Below are 15497 nucleotides of genomic sequence, written 5' to 3'. Positions count from 1 at the left end.
CTAACATGGAAAAGCGGGATCTGTTTTTTGACAGGTGCTTAGATGAACATTTCTTGACCAGGATAGTATTTAACTAACCGGAAGGAAATTCTGAATTTTAATGGTTCATCTTTCTGAGAAATTGGCTCAACCACCATTGCATCTGGGGCTCTTCCAAGCTTAAGGTGCCTTCCTGGGGTATGATCTTTTTACGGAAGCTGGGCTTTCTGATGTTTCTACTTCTGAACTCTTCTGAGTTGATCTTCTTTGAAATGTAGCTGTTTGACTAGATTCTCGAACCCTTTCAGGTATAATTGCAGGGAGCTGCCTAGGCCGGGCCTCCTTCACCAAGACAGTTACATCATTTGGACATAGGAACGACGATTGACTCTTTCTAAAGAGAAAACTTAGATGAAAGGCACTACTCAAAGGATTGAGCAGCCCTGAAGGAGTGAACTTAGAATAACAAAGATTGACTGACTATACTGACAAACACAGTGATGCTTCTGACTTAGTTAATATTTTGTTTGGTAAGTCTATCCTTTCGAGGAATAGTTTTTCAATTGGTAAACACTGGACTTTTTCCTTAAAACAGTAATGCCTCAAGGATTTAATTACGCCCCCTAAGATTGCTTAGCTTCAATGCCCCCAGTTTTGAGGATATCACTTGAATTTGCTTGAACTTCAGTTGATCTTCAGTCTTGATACCAGCTGTAGCCTTCTTATAATGATTCTCTTACCGTGACCAAGTCACCTCTTCGGGGTTTTTAACTTGGCGGACCGCGCTAGCCTTAACTTTTGCCTGAACCACCATTCTAGGTTTTCGATCCAGCAGGCTATCCCCTTAGCTTTTGCCTAAGCCGCCCTTTCGGGTTTTCAACTTAGCAGGGGAATGATCTTAAATTTTGCCTAGACCGCCCTTTCAGGTTTTCAGTCTAGCAGATCTTCAAACTCCGTTCGTTTTCTTATTCATCATTTTTTTTTTATTGTGTCTCGGGACCTAGCTCATTAGTTCTGAACACCAGAAGGACTTTATAGGTAGGATAGGGCTTTTCAAAGAATGGCTTAAGGTTCAACAAAGATTTCGACCGAACCTGTGAACAGGTTGCCTACATATCCCAAGGTAGGAATCAGGTCGTGTGTAGGTCAAGGCGAATGCCCCTAGTTTGAAGATCAATTGTTTGAAGGTTAATTGATTTTTTTCCTTTTTTCTTTTCTTTCTGGAACAATTAACTTCTCTTCTTTTGGAACTTGTCCCTCTTTTTTTTTCTGGAACGATTGATTTTTCTTTTTCTTTTTTTTGAATCGACCGAACTCGGTTTAACCGAGCTGCCTACGTACCCCAGTGTAGGGATCAGGTCTCGCGTAGTTCGGGGGAATGCCCCAAGTTTGATGGGTTTTCAAGAAAATTTGATTTAGGCTCGAAGGGTTTGCAAATCGGTATTCTTTTGACATTGGGTTTTGATTTTGGGATTTAATCGGCCAAAGGAGGCCTTTCGATGTTCAGATTGGGAATCGATCTAGGTTACTAGAGTCTGTCTGGTACTGATTATTTATTTCTTTTTTTTCTCTTTTTTTTTTTTTTTTTCACGGAGTTTGACGGCATTTCCAGGTAAGATAATGGATTTTCTTCTTTCAAGATTCTAATGCGTGCTTTCGGCTTTCATAGAGCGAAACTTGTTCCTTGACATCCTCCATCTATGGATTTGTAACTCTTGATATCTGATGACCACTTTTCAATACTTGCTCTTGAACTTCTTATCTTGAATTTGTTGGCTTCATGTTATGAATTTGAGAACCAAGGTCATTGATTGGAAATATGAAAGTTATTTCCACTCTATGCCCCTTGCATAGCATATGATATTCACTTCATTCTTTCTTGAACCTTCTATCTGGGTCTTTCTCTTGACATTAATGGTAACGCTTACGGGACCATCTTTTTATCCTCAAAACGGGTTTACCAATTCTTCACACTCTTCAGAGGGTAATGTATTTTCAATCGGCATTTATTGGATCAAGGTTTCAGTGCCAGTGTTTACCACTTCAATTTCATCTTTGAAAGGCTGAGATTGGCGCTCCTCCTCTTGTTCAAGTAATCGTTGTGACTCAAGTGGAGTTTCGTCAATTTTGTTCTCATTTGAGGAGGGAGTCTTATTTTAAGATCAGAAGCACACTTAAGAACAGACACAAGTGAACTTTTTGGAACTGACTGAAATTTTATTTAAAGAAAAGCTATTACATCAGACGACCTATCCTGAACATGCTCACGATTCACAACTCTAAATAAGAAAGAGAAACAGAAGATAACTTGCCTGGACTAGGCATTGACCTTTAACTGTAAGACCGGACTCAACAATTATACTGACCATGATGACTGACTCAACATAAAATAGTAAGTGACTAAAACTTTAACTGCTGCAACTGTTTGGCGTTGAAGGCTCGGCGAAGGCTGGTTCGTTCTGAACATCATCATGGCTGATACTTTCAATTTTGGACAATGATGACTGATTCGCATAGGGAAATGCCCCTAGCTCAATGATTCTGAGAGTGAACTCTGAAGGACTTAGCAAAATAATCTTGAAAAAGGTAGCCCCTAGAGGAGGAACAGACCAGGGGTACAAGCAAGATTGGATTATCTGGACCAGGCATGATCAGATCATGAGAACGCATAATCGAAAGATTGTGAGATTCTGCATCTGCCAGTTAGGGGATGGCATGAAGATACGATCGAATCGTATGACAGAAGAACGAAAGACGCACGATCAAAAGATTAGATGAGATAGCATAAGATTGCTTTCAACGGATAGATCATGAATGACTAATCCTATGAGATCTTTGAAAATTATGGGATTTATATCCTAACCCAAAGGGAAATTTTTTTTTTTTTTTTTTTCACATTTTATCAGTGTTACCTGAAGGCATCAACCCTAATCCTAATCTATCGGAGTGGAGAGAGAATCTCGACTCATGACTTTGTTCGTGTATCTAAGGACCGATCGTGACCATTGGAAGATGGACCACGGCCTAATCTAGACACCAATGGGTAGGATATCCTAAACTAGGCTCACACACATGATGCACATGTGTTCGTATACTACATGCATGTGTGGGTTAATCTAGGGGTAAGGCCAAGAGTTCCCTTAGCGCGAATCCCTGTTCGATATACTGTACCAGTGTCCGGCGTATCAGTACGTGAACAAGAGATCCGTTTACGTACCATAAAAGGTACTAGGCTAAGGGTGGAATGCTTCTCTAGCACAGAGGCACCAGGTGATGAAATCCCAGTCAACCATGCTAGATAACACTCCGGGTTCCTAAAATAGGACGTGTGTGCACGTGAGATGCAAGAGTTTAGATGCAAGTGATGTAAGTGTGTGCAATATGTTTGCGCAATCTATGATGCCCTCAGGTTTTGTTAGGTTAAGTTCGAGTAAAATGTGATGAGAAAATAAAACAAGACAAACTAATCTAACAAGTATAGAGTTTTTATGAGCCAGTTAAATTAAATTCAAATGAATTATCTTTTGAAATTTTAATGAAGTTAGGTGGTCACCAGCAGAGTCGCCAGACTGTGGGACATGATCCCGCGAGAGGGGCGTGGGGCGCGAGCCGCCGCGCGCTCTCCTTTGGTCTCTCGTTCCCACGCGATTGGCGTGTGCATTTTAATATTGATTTGAATTCGTCTTTCCTGTGGACTTGGGATCACTAAGGCAATCCGAATTCCACACGAAAGAGACTGACAGAGTCGCCACCTAGATGTGGGATCTAGGACCCATAATTAACCAGAAATCTAGACTCGCTACCTGGTTACGAGAATGGAAGGTATGGGGAGTTATCCACCATATGCACCATTCTTGTCCGATAATCGGTCTTCGATTCCAAAAGCTAACTCTTTTAAATTTATTTTAAATGGCTCATTCAACTCTATGTTAATGTGCGAACTAAGTGACATGCATCCTAGAATCTAATTTCAATGTGAATCCTAGATGTGTATCTTGATTTATTAATTTGTCTGGATTCATTCTAAGTGAAAGTTCTCCTAGAATTCTAATTTCATGGAAAACCCTAACTGATTTGATTAAGTATTTACAAGAAAATTAATATACAAAACACCACAATTTGTTGTGGTGCCGACTCGCGGGTGGTATGCCGTCAGACATCCAAGCTGCCTACGTACCCAAGCCTCACTGGGATCAGAGTCGACGTAGTTCGGTGCACCTAAGCTAAGCTACTTATGCCTAACTCAACTAGGACACCGACCTAGACGGGATTGACTGTTTCAACAGTTTTAGGAGAAGTTATTTAATTCAAGTTGAGGATTTTATTATCTTAAGATTTCATCTAAGATGCTATATGATTCTCATCTAAATGCAAATGGTCCCTTAGACTAATGCAGGTTTGCCTACATCCTAGTTTACTAGGCTTGTCCTAGGGAAAGATTGGGTGACTAGTGTAACTTGACCTATGGCACGGTTGCTATACATAGCAAGCGTCCGTGATGAGGCTGGACTCCTAACTCTAGGACTCCCTAAAACTTAGGACACAACACGATACGACACCATTGTTCCTAAATTGGGCTCTAAGGGTTCTTACGACGGAAACCATAATCCAATGGTTCCGAGAGACACGAGATGAATCGAGATGATGAATAGTGTGAGGGAATGGGAAAGATAGAGAAAGGTGCGACTGAACTTGGGAGTGCCAAATTGCCTACGTACCCCGTGATGGGGATCAAGCCACACGTAGTTCCACTGGTGAGGTTGCTTGGATTTTGGAAAACAGGTTTGGTATTTGGATCAGGAATCGGGTTTGTATTTGAGCATTGGACTTGAGATTCAAAAACATTGATATAGCAATGGGATTTTGGAATTGGGAATTTGCATCAAAGAATTGAGCATATTGGAATCATCAAGGGTTTGAATTTTCGGAATTCAAAGTGGGCGGGCTTATGAGATTCGGCCAAATGGATTCAGACATGCGACTCGGATTGTGTTGGGATATGACTTGGTTGGATTGGGTTAATGGTTAGGGTCAAGTGAGTCGGGTCTAAGTTAGGAGCAAACCCGAGACTAGCCATGGTCTAACTAGGAGGAAGCAGGGTACAAACCAGGGTGCGGACCAGGGTGCACCAGGGTGCGAACCAGCAGGGAACCCGGGTGCGAACCAGCAGGGAACCAGGGTGCGAACCAGCAGGGGAACCAGGGTGCAACCAGCAGGGAACCTGGGTGCAACCAGCAGCGAACCTGGGTGCAACCAGGGTCTAACCAGAGTGCGAACCAGCAGGGAACCAGGGTGCGAACCAATATCGAACCAGGGTGCGAACCAGTAGGGAACCAGGGTGCAACCAGCAGGGAAGCAGGGTGCGAACCAGTAGGGAACCAGGGTGCGAACCAGTAGGGAACCAGGGTGCAACCAGCAGGGAACCAGGGTGCGAATCAGTAGGGAACCAGGGTGCAACCAGCATCGAACCTGGGTGCAACCAGCAGCGAACCTGGGTGCAACCAGGGTCTAACCAGAGGCTAACCAGGGGGAAAACAGACCCTACATGCTTCCTAACATGGTTTTTCTTTTAAAGTAAAAGATATGCATGAAAACAGACCCTACATAGAATTGAAATAAATGCCTACCTCTTTGGAAACCCACTTTGTGTTTGATTTTTCTTTGATGGTAATTCCTTGAAGATGATTCCTTGCTTGATAATGACTGCTTTTGATATATATCACCCAACGTATAAAATCACCCGATCCGGCAAGGATGGCCGAACCCTTGAAGAGATGAGGGAGAGGGATGAATTTTCTAAGAGAGGGGTTCTTTTTCTTCTTTTTGTTGGATGGTGGGATGAGAGGGTATTTATAGGAGAATGGGATAGGAGGTTAGGTGAGGTTAGGTGAGGTTAGGTAAGGTTAGGTGAGGTTAGGTGGTTAGGTGAGGTTAGGTGAGGTTAGGTGAGGTTTGGATGGTTAGGATGAGAGGAGAGGTTAGGTGAGGTTAGGTGAGGTTTGGATGGTTAGGATGAGAGGAGAGGTTAGGTGGTTTTGGATGGTTAGACCCAGGTCAAGATCTGCCATTGATCTAACGATTTACGGAAATCGGGTCTCGGAATGGAATCAGGGTTCGGGCTATGAAGTGACCCTATCTTATTTTGTCCCGATTGATGATCCGTAAAGTCAGATCAAGATATTAATGACCTAAAACATATATTAGGTTATTGTTGGTTAAAGTAAAGCAAAATGTGGGTGTCTACACTCCAAAGGAGTCTCACCTATCTGCAGTAAAAAGAATCTTCAAATATCTTAGAGGCACCCAAAGTCTTGGCTTGTGGTATGAAAGGTCTAGTGAATTCAATCTCACTGGGTATTCAGATGCCGACTTTGCTGGGTGTAGGATTGATAGAAAGAGCACTAGTGGGACTTGCCAGTTTCTTGGAAAATCTCGTCTCATGGTTTAGTAAGAAACAAAACTCCGTAGCCACCTCCACAACTGAAGCTGAATATGTGGCGGCAAGGGCTTGTTGTGCTCAAGTCCTTTGTATGAAGAACACATTGATGGATTATGGCATAAAGTTGAAAAATATTCCTATCATGTGTGACAATACTAGTGCTATCAATTTGATAAAAAATCCCATACAACACTCAAGAACAAAACACATTGAGATAAGGCACCATTTCATAAGAGACCATGCACTTAAGGGAGACATATGCTTGGAATACATCAATACTAAAGTCCAACTTGCTGATATCTTCACAAAACCCCTAAGTGAAGAGAGAATGTGTGATATAAGAAGCGCCTTAAATATTTGGAGTGGAGATCAAGTGAAAGAAATGGCTAAGTAACAAAAAAAATAAAAATGGAGACTTTGAGATCAAATTTGCTTACCTTGCCTTGTGTGTTTGATATAACTTAATATGATATGATGTTTGAACTTCCAAGAGGCTTTTAAAATTATTGAAACCCATCAAAGTCAATGGATTCACAAAAAATTCATTTTCGGTCAAAAACTCTCAACAATCCCTCCATGCACCCAAAATGCGAATTTTGCCACGTGGATTGAATTCTATCATCCAAACACACCCCATAAGTTGTATATAAGTTGTGGCTACACTCAAACTTATCCAACTCACGCATCTAAGTGTAGAACAAATTTCACTTCAAAATCTCTCAATTCCAACACTTCAAACTTCTCAAACACACACAATTTTTAAAACTTTCAAACCGAGTCAAAATCAATGCAAACCCTACAAATATGATGTGTTTTAAGGAGGTTTGTTGAAGACAAAATGTTCCTAATTAAACGAAAAACCGAAATCAAGATGGGTTCTGGTCTGGGAATCCAAACGTCTGGTCACGACCAGAACATAAAAAAAAAGGGGATGCGTGCTCTGTTTTTTTTTGGGTGTTTTGTGGTACGTTTTTTTTTGTCCTACTAGGACGTGCATTTAACCCATGTTTAGGGCTTTGTTTCTCGTCCCTTTCACTCTCTTTCACTTCAAACCTAGCCCATCTACTCCTTGCCTAAAACCCCATTCCATTCTTGTAGGATTCAATTTAACATCTGATTTTCTCCACTTCTAAACCCTAACACCCCTCTCTCTTGCCTACACTGTCATTTCTCCACCAAGATCTCTGTGATTTTCCTTGCTTTTATTTCAAACTTCAAAGTTTGGGGAAATATTGTCAAAACTCTTGAAACCTTCTCATTTACTTGCTCTTTTCTTGATTTTCTTTTCTTCCAGCTAAAAAAATCCATGGATTTAACTCCAACTCCTTTTGATTTTGTGGGGTTTGTTGTATTGTTCATCTTATCCACCTTCAACGCCTAGTTTTACTCCATCCTTCTTTGATCTCTCTTGAAAATCTTGCAAAAATATCTCGAAACCCTCGAACCACTCGAAACCCAAACATGCCATCCAATATGCGGTTCGACGACGTTGAAGAAGAGAGTGGCTCTCGCTCTCGAAGGCCAACCGGATCAAGATCTGGATCATCCTCGACGCATTTTGGCCTTCAGAATCAGCGAGCTCTAACAATATTTGAGGAAATGGCTCCAAGAAAGGTAGTGTCTAGTAGATATGTGGATTTTGAGGCTCTTACTGCTTATCGCATTCGATCATGCTTTGATACCTTGGAGTGGTCTCAATTTCTTCAAATCAATGACCCCATTTATCGTACTCTGTGTAAAGTTTTCTATGCTCAATTAGATGCTTCAGTAGATAAATGGCAAGTGAAATCTAAGTCAATTGAACTTACATTCGCCGCATTTTGTGAGATCTTAGGAATTCTTGCGACTGGCCCTAAGGTATATTTCTGGCGTACTAATGAGATTGAGGAGCATGGGGCCACACGCAAAGATGTGTATCGAATGATCTGTAAACATTACATCCCTGGCGGGACAGTTCAGGCTCATGATTTGATGCCCAAGGCAAGGGTCTTACATAATATCATTGTGAACACGATTCTGCCTAGAGGTGGTTCGAAGAATGAGGTGAGGCCCTTAGATGCTTTTGTGATATATTGCTTGATGACTGGTACTACTCTGAATCTGAGCTACACCATCTTCAGCCACTTAAAGGCTGCTCCTTTGAGGACTGGATCTTTACCCTATGGCATGGTTCTCACCAAAATCCTGACTCACTTTGCTGTCTCAGTAGTAGGAGAGTTGAAAGAGCAAACGGCCAAGAAAATTTACAAGACTACTATCAGAAAAATGAGAATGGAACCTGATAGAATGGAGAGAGTGGTGCAGGATCATCCTCATCATGATGACGAAGAAGAGGAAGAAGAAGAAGAAGACGAAGACGACGACGAAGGAGCTGGAGATGGGGAGGAAGAAAGTGATGAAGAAGGAGCAGTTGCAGCAGTTGGAAGTGAGCAGCTTGATGCTCCTTAGATGGATCCTCTGGATAGGCCTATTACTTATGGCGATCTCATGACCTTTCAGCAACATGTTGATAAGCGATTTGACTACTTTGAGCATCGTATGGGTTGGAGAGATTCACCAGCACCTGCCGAGTAGCTCTGCCTTGATCATGACTTCGAGTTCCTTTTGCATCTACTTACGCTTAGTTTGCTTTGCCTATGTGTTTAGGCCTCGTTTGCTTTCTACGTGTTTATGATGTATTTGCTTTCTACATGTCACTAATATAGTTTGTGTGTTCATCTGTTTTTGTATGGCCATGGGTGGAGCTTGAGTAGGATATTAATGTCTTGGTCTATGGACCTCACCCATGTGACTTTTGTTATGATTGTGTTCTTTTGCTCTATGGTTCATATACTCCAAAGGTTAAATCAAATGAATGAATCATTTGGTTGTTTAATTTTCTCTATCTTCTATCCTTTAATGATAACTGGATTGTGACTTCTATTCAAAAAAAGAAATTTTGTGACTTGATGGATTCCCATGGATTTTGAAGCTTACTTTGTATGGATGTTGCTTGGTTTGTGATGGATTCTCATGCATGTTGTTTATTTGTATATCTTTATCTACCTATCTATTATCACCCTTGTTTGGTAAATGACTTCATGGTCAAGATGGTAACCCTAAATTTTAAAAGCCAATCAATTGGTGCCATTAGCCCTTTTAGATCCTAAGAGGGAGGTCGTACCTTCACCCTTAATTAATCCACCTAACTCATTCGGCAACTTGCCGGCATCTAAACCATGAATATGTCATATGTGTGTTACTTTCATGTATATATATATATATATATATATATATATATATATATATATATGTATATTGAGAATTTTCCTTTTTGGTGATGCCAAAAGGGGGAGAAAAACAGTAATATGCTACCCAATTTATGTGCTATATCATTATTGATAGCATAATTTGAGGGGGAGCTTATATTCATATGATTCAGTGGGAGTTTGTGCTTGTACTTGCTTACAAATGTTATTTCATATACCTTAATGGTTATTTCATATACCTTAATGCTAATCTTAAGATTGAAATCATATAACTTTGTAATGGAAAGTAAAATGAATATATAATTGAGGGGGAGCATATTATGCTTTTATCATTCCATTTTGGGAAGCCCCTTGCCCCCCGATCAATATGAGTTTGTCATCATAAAAAAGGGGGAGAATGTTAGCCCAAGGGTTCCCATGTGTAGCCCTACTCATTGTTTTGATGACAACAAACCCACATTGATCGAAGTAGGTTGGTATTAATGATTTTACCATGATAAGCTTACACAGGAAATTTAGAGTACCAAGATCGACAACAAGGTAGAACATGGCGATGACAGGCAAAGAGAAGATTCATCAACCAAGAAGGACAAAGACAAATCAAGTTGAACCTTAGAGAAGTGCAATCAAGATCAAGATGGAGTCATTAAGAGCTAAGTCAAATCGAAGACCAAAGAACAAGCATGTACCAGGAAGGATAAGCATGCTCATTCAACCATCGGACTCAAAAGGATTATTTAAGAGTAGGTTGAATGGAGATCATCTTCAAAACAAGTTTGCAAGTGTTTTTCAAAGAGTTTTCAAAATATTTTTAAAGCAAAATCCAAGTATACTTTGAAAACCATAACTAAGACCATATGCTTTTCTATCATAAATGGACCCAAATGTTTTCCGTTTGAGCCAATTTTCTGTCCACACCTTTCTCTCATATCTACTTTAATATGTACAAAAAATTGGAAGAAAACTCAGTCATTTGCTAGCCAAACTTGCAAACCAAACCTTGCGGCAGAAGTCTGGTCCGATCATCTGGTTGATCAAAAAGAGACCCAAACGTTTTCAAAATGAGCTAAATTTTGATCCATAATCTTCCCTAATATCAATACATATGTGTACAAAAAATCAGAGAAAAACTCATTCATTTAATAAACTTGCAAACCAGACCTTGTGGCAGAGGTCTGCCCGATCATCTGGTTGATCCCTGGAGGCAACTAGACGTCTGGGCAGACGTCTGGCGTCGGGAAAATATGACCGTTGGGAGTTGCGGCTGGTTCTTTTCTTTATTTTTCAAAACCCAAAAATGCCTAATATGTCCTCCAACAGTTATATCTTCTAAGGGGCTCTATATATGAGTTTATTTTCATCATTTTAACACTTTTGCAAACTTGAGAAAAGAACCCTATGTGTGATTTAAGTTTTTCAAGCAATCTTTACAAAAGCTCTTCTTCTTTACCCTAAATCTTGCAATCTACCTTGAAGAAGATTTTCTTTAGCTTACTTGATTTCTATTTGAAGAAGCACCACTCAAGCTCACTTGCCTTCAACATTTTTAAAGATCTCCCAAGCTTTCTTGCAATCCCATCATTGGAGAAGTTCTCATCAAGCTCACTTGCAAACCATTTGGAGAATATTTCTTGTATAGAAGTGGTGTATTGGCTTTACGAGAAGGTATTCATACATTGTAATTTGAAAATCATTGTAAAGGTGAAAAGGGCACCAATATTTTAACCCCTTGGAATTGACAAGTGCTCGGAGACGCGGAGCCATCTTCGTGGGCAAGTGTTGAAGATGAAGAGCCTTCTTCGTTGTATTAAGAATCATACTTTTAGTGGATTCCCTCAAGGACACAAACTTGAGAAGAGTGGAGTAGGTCTTGGAGTTATAAGATCGAACCACTATAAATCTTAGTGTGGTGTCTCTTCTGTTACTCTTCCCCTTTTCTTATTTTCTTTGTGATTGTTCTTTCCTCTACTTTTATTTTTGCTAACCTCTATTAACTAAAAATTAATTAACAAGTGTTAGTAATCTTTTAAAAAGAATTGTAAAAGAGTAAAATTTTTAATACCCAACCAATTTACCCCCCTCTTGGTTGCCCAACTAGGATTTCACACATAATTTCAAATGGTTCCGTCCAATTGGGTGCTTGAATAATAGGAGCTGTAGTGAGTTCCTTTTTCAAGCGCTTAAATGAATCGAGACACTCTTTGGAGAACTCGAATTTTTGATCTTTTCCTAACAAAAGAGTAAGGGGCCTAGCAATATTTGAAAAATCTTCTATAAATCTCTTATAAAAGCCCGCATGGCCCAAAAATGATCGGATATCCTTTATACTTTTGAACGGTGGGAGATAAACACTGAGATCCACCTTGGCTCTATCAATCTTAATACTCTCTTTTGAAATCACAGAGCCTAGAAGTATGCATTTTTTTACCATAAATGACACTTTTCCCAATTAATGACAAGGTTCTTTTCCCTACTCCTTTGTAGGACCAATTTCAAGTGATGTAAACACTTAGCATAGGTGGAGCCATGAATTGAAAAATCATCCATAAAAGCCTCTAAGAAAGTCTCCACCATATCCAAAAAAATACTCATCATGCATCTTTGGAAAGTTGCGGGTGCATTGCATAGCCCAAAAGGCATGCGTCTATAAGCAAACGTTCCAAAGGGGCATGTGAATGTTGTTTTCTCTTGATCCTCAGGAGCTAAGGGAATTTGGTTGTAACCGGAATAGCCATCTAGAAAACAATAGTACTCATGACCCTCTAACCTTTCTAACATTTGAGCAATAAAAGGCAAAGGAAAGTGATCCTTCCAAGTAGCGGCATTAATCTTTCGGTAGTCAATACAAACCCGCCACCCCGTTTGAATACGAGTAGGAATCATTTCATTGGTGGTGGATTGTAAACGGTGACTCCCGACTTCTTAGATACTACTTGAACGGGACTCACCCATTGGCTATCCGATATGGGATATATGATCCCATTATCAAGGCATTTTAAGATCTCTTTTTGGATGGCTTCCTTCATCACAGGATTAGCCCTTCTTTGAGGTTCCCTTGACGGTTTGGAACCCTCAATGAGGTTGAAGTGGTGTTGCACATTCGAAGGGCTAATTCCTTTGATGTCGTCAATTGTCCAACCTATGGCTTCTTTATTATCATTTAGCAGTTTAATGAGTTCCTCCTCTTGAGGGGAGGTTAGGTCCGCAGCAATTATTACAGACAAAGTATATTTGTCACCCAAAAAAGCATAACGTATAGTAGAAGGCAAAGACTTCAACTCCAACTGTGGGGCTTCTTCAATTGACGGCTTTGTAAGCGATGTTGCTAATGGTCCCACGGGCTCCACGTTTGGGGTGGCATAAGCTTTGAAAAAGAAATCATCTCTTTCATCTCCAAGTTCGTCCAAGCATTCTTGGAAACCTGCATCAAATCGATTTCAAAATTAGTAATAATATCTTCAGGAAATGAATGTAACATATTCATTTCTTCATGAAAATTGGGTTGCTTACCTAATCGAAAAATATTGAAATCTACTAAGGTATTTACAAATGACAATTTCATTAGTCAATTTCTACAATGAATGAGAGCATTGCTAGTAGCAAGGAACGGCCTACCAAGAATGATAGGGATTTGGTCCTTATTATTAGCAACTGGCTCCGTATCAAGCACAACAACATCCACAGGGAATAAGAAATCTCCTACTTTGACTAAGACATCCTCAACCATGCCCTTGGGTGTCTTCACTGACCTATCCGGCAATTGGAGTGTGACGGTGGTCGGTTTGAGGTCTTCTAGTCGTAATTGCTTGAAAACAGAAAAAGGCAAAAGATTTACACTGGCTCCCAAATCTAACAAGCCATGGTCAATTTGAGTATTTCCAATAGTACATGATATGGTGGGACATCTCGGGTCCTTGTACTTTGCTACCATTTGATGAGACAATATAGAACTAACGTTTGCGGCCGAGAAAGCTTTCTTGGGCACATTCGTTGTTCTCTTTTGAGTACTTAAATCTTTCAACACCTTAGCATAAGTAGGGACTTGGAAAATCGCATCAAGCAATGGTATGTTCACATGTACTTATTTAGAAACATTCAAAACTTTATCAATTTGATCTAACTTTTTATTATTAGCAAGTCTCCTTGAGAAAGGAGCCTTAGGAATGTAATCCTTTTTCCGGAGGAGAAGTTACCTCTTCTGTACTTACCTGTTTGGGCTCTTCTTCTGAGCCAGTGGAGGGAGGGTCTTTACTTACCATGTTTGGAGGATCTTGAGCGTTTTTGGAAGGTTCAGATCTGACCTCCACCTTGTGATATTCTTTTCCACTCATCAAAGCATAAGCCACATTTGCATTGGTTTGAAGGATCCTGCTGCGGCAAGTTGGGTTGAATGGCATTCAACTGATTAGCATGTGGTTGTTGATTCCCATTTATAACCACGTTCCTTGGGTTAGGAATGGGCTAACTTGGCATCTTTCCTTTTTCCCTTTCACTTAGGGCCGTAGCGAGTTGAGAAATTTGTTTCTCCAAATTGTGTTGACCTGTCATCAAGGTACTCATGAGAAGCTCCATGTTCTTCTCTAAGGAAGCGATGCGGGCTGACTCCCCTTGTTTTTGAAAACCCGGTGGGGGCTGATTTGAAACACTATTTAGAATGGGGTTTTGGAAGTTAGGAGGGGGAGGGGGTGGCCGAACATAAGTGGGAAGCAAGGTGGGCCTAGGTTGGCCAAATTGGCCCTAGCCTTGGAAATTGGATGGCCCACCTTGACTCAAAGAAAAGTTGGGATGATTTCTCCATCCTGAATTACAAGTGCTACAATAAGGCTTATTAGCATAAAGAGCACTCACATTCTCCGTAGAACTACCAAACTTCGCAAGAGTTGGACACTCTTCCATGACGTGGTCCGTGGCTTGGCACCAACTACACATGGGAACACTATGTGCAATTTGATGGACCTGTGAAGGTCCTTTGACAACTATCGCCTCTAGCCTTTTGATTAAGCTATCAAGTTGGGCCTCCTTAGCCACGGCACCCTCTATAAGAAATCCCTTACTTGCGGTGGCTCTCTCACCTTCTTGAGTGGATTCCCACTCATGCGTTTTCTTTGCTAAATCAAGCAAGAAATTCCATGCAAGGTTCTCATTTGTGAAAGATGTACACCCGGCACGGCACATGGACTCAAGTAATTGCTTTATTTGGTAATCAATGCCCTCATATATTATTTGGCACAAGTGCCACAAATCTAAACCATGGTGAGGACACTCTTGGAGTAGATCCTTGAATCTCTCCATAAGCTTAGAAAACGACTCTAATGGCTTTTGTTTAAATTGTAAAATATCGTTCCTAAGCTTTTTAGTCTTTTGTAAAGGAAAAAATTTCTTTAGGAAAATTACTATGAACTCCTCCCAATTGGAGATGGAGTTCGTTGGTAAGCCATAGAGGCACTTTTTGGCTCCATTTTTTAGTGAAAAAGTAATAAAGCGCAACTTTACCGCATCATCGGAAAGTTGTTGCAGTTTAATCAAAGCACATACCTCCTCAAACTCTCTCAAAAATAAATAGGTATCCTCAGAAGGGAGGCTATGAAAATGGGGAAGCATAGAAATAAATTGCGATTTTAGATCAAAATTATTGCCTTGCGCAGTTCGGGCCGGATAGAAGCGATCGCGTAAGGTTCTCGGCGGCTCTTGTTCTTCCGCCACGACTACTGGATTTGGTTGAACGTCGTCCTCCATCTCTGATCGGATTGCTCTCTCCAAACGGTTGGCCGAGTTTTGCACCCAACCTACACTCATAAACACAAAAAGAACCAAGTTAGAGAGAGGAATAG

The 15497-nt window shown here is 40.6% G+C and overlaps 1 non-coding gene across 1 annotated transcript; it reads left to right on the top strand.

Moving 5' to 3' along the window:
- Positions 1-14911: 14911 nt before the first annotated feature.
- LOC143852153 (small nucleolar RNA R71) lies at positions 14912-15018 on the top strand. The gene has a single exon (XR_013236718.1). It is a non-coding gene; the product is annotated as a small nucleolar RNA R71 (small nucleolar RNA).
- Positions 15019-15497: the final 479 nt, after the last annotated feature.

Source organism: Tasmannia lanceolata, unplaced genomic scaffold (assembly GCF_043159265.1).
Source record: "Tasmannia lanceolata isolate RefF3 unplaced genomic scaffold, GAP_Taslan_0.1 ptg000018l, whole genome shotgun sequence".
Lineage (NCBI taxonomy): Eukaryota > Viridiplantae > Streptophyta > Magnoliopsida > Canellales > Winteraceae > Tasmannia > Tasmannia lanceolata.
This window is presented reverse-complemented; position numbering and strand designations above follow the sequence as displayed.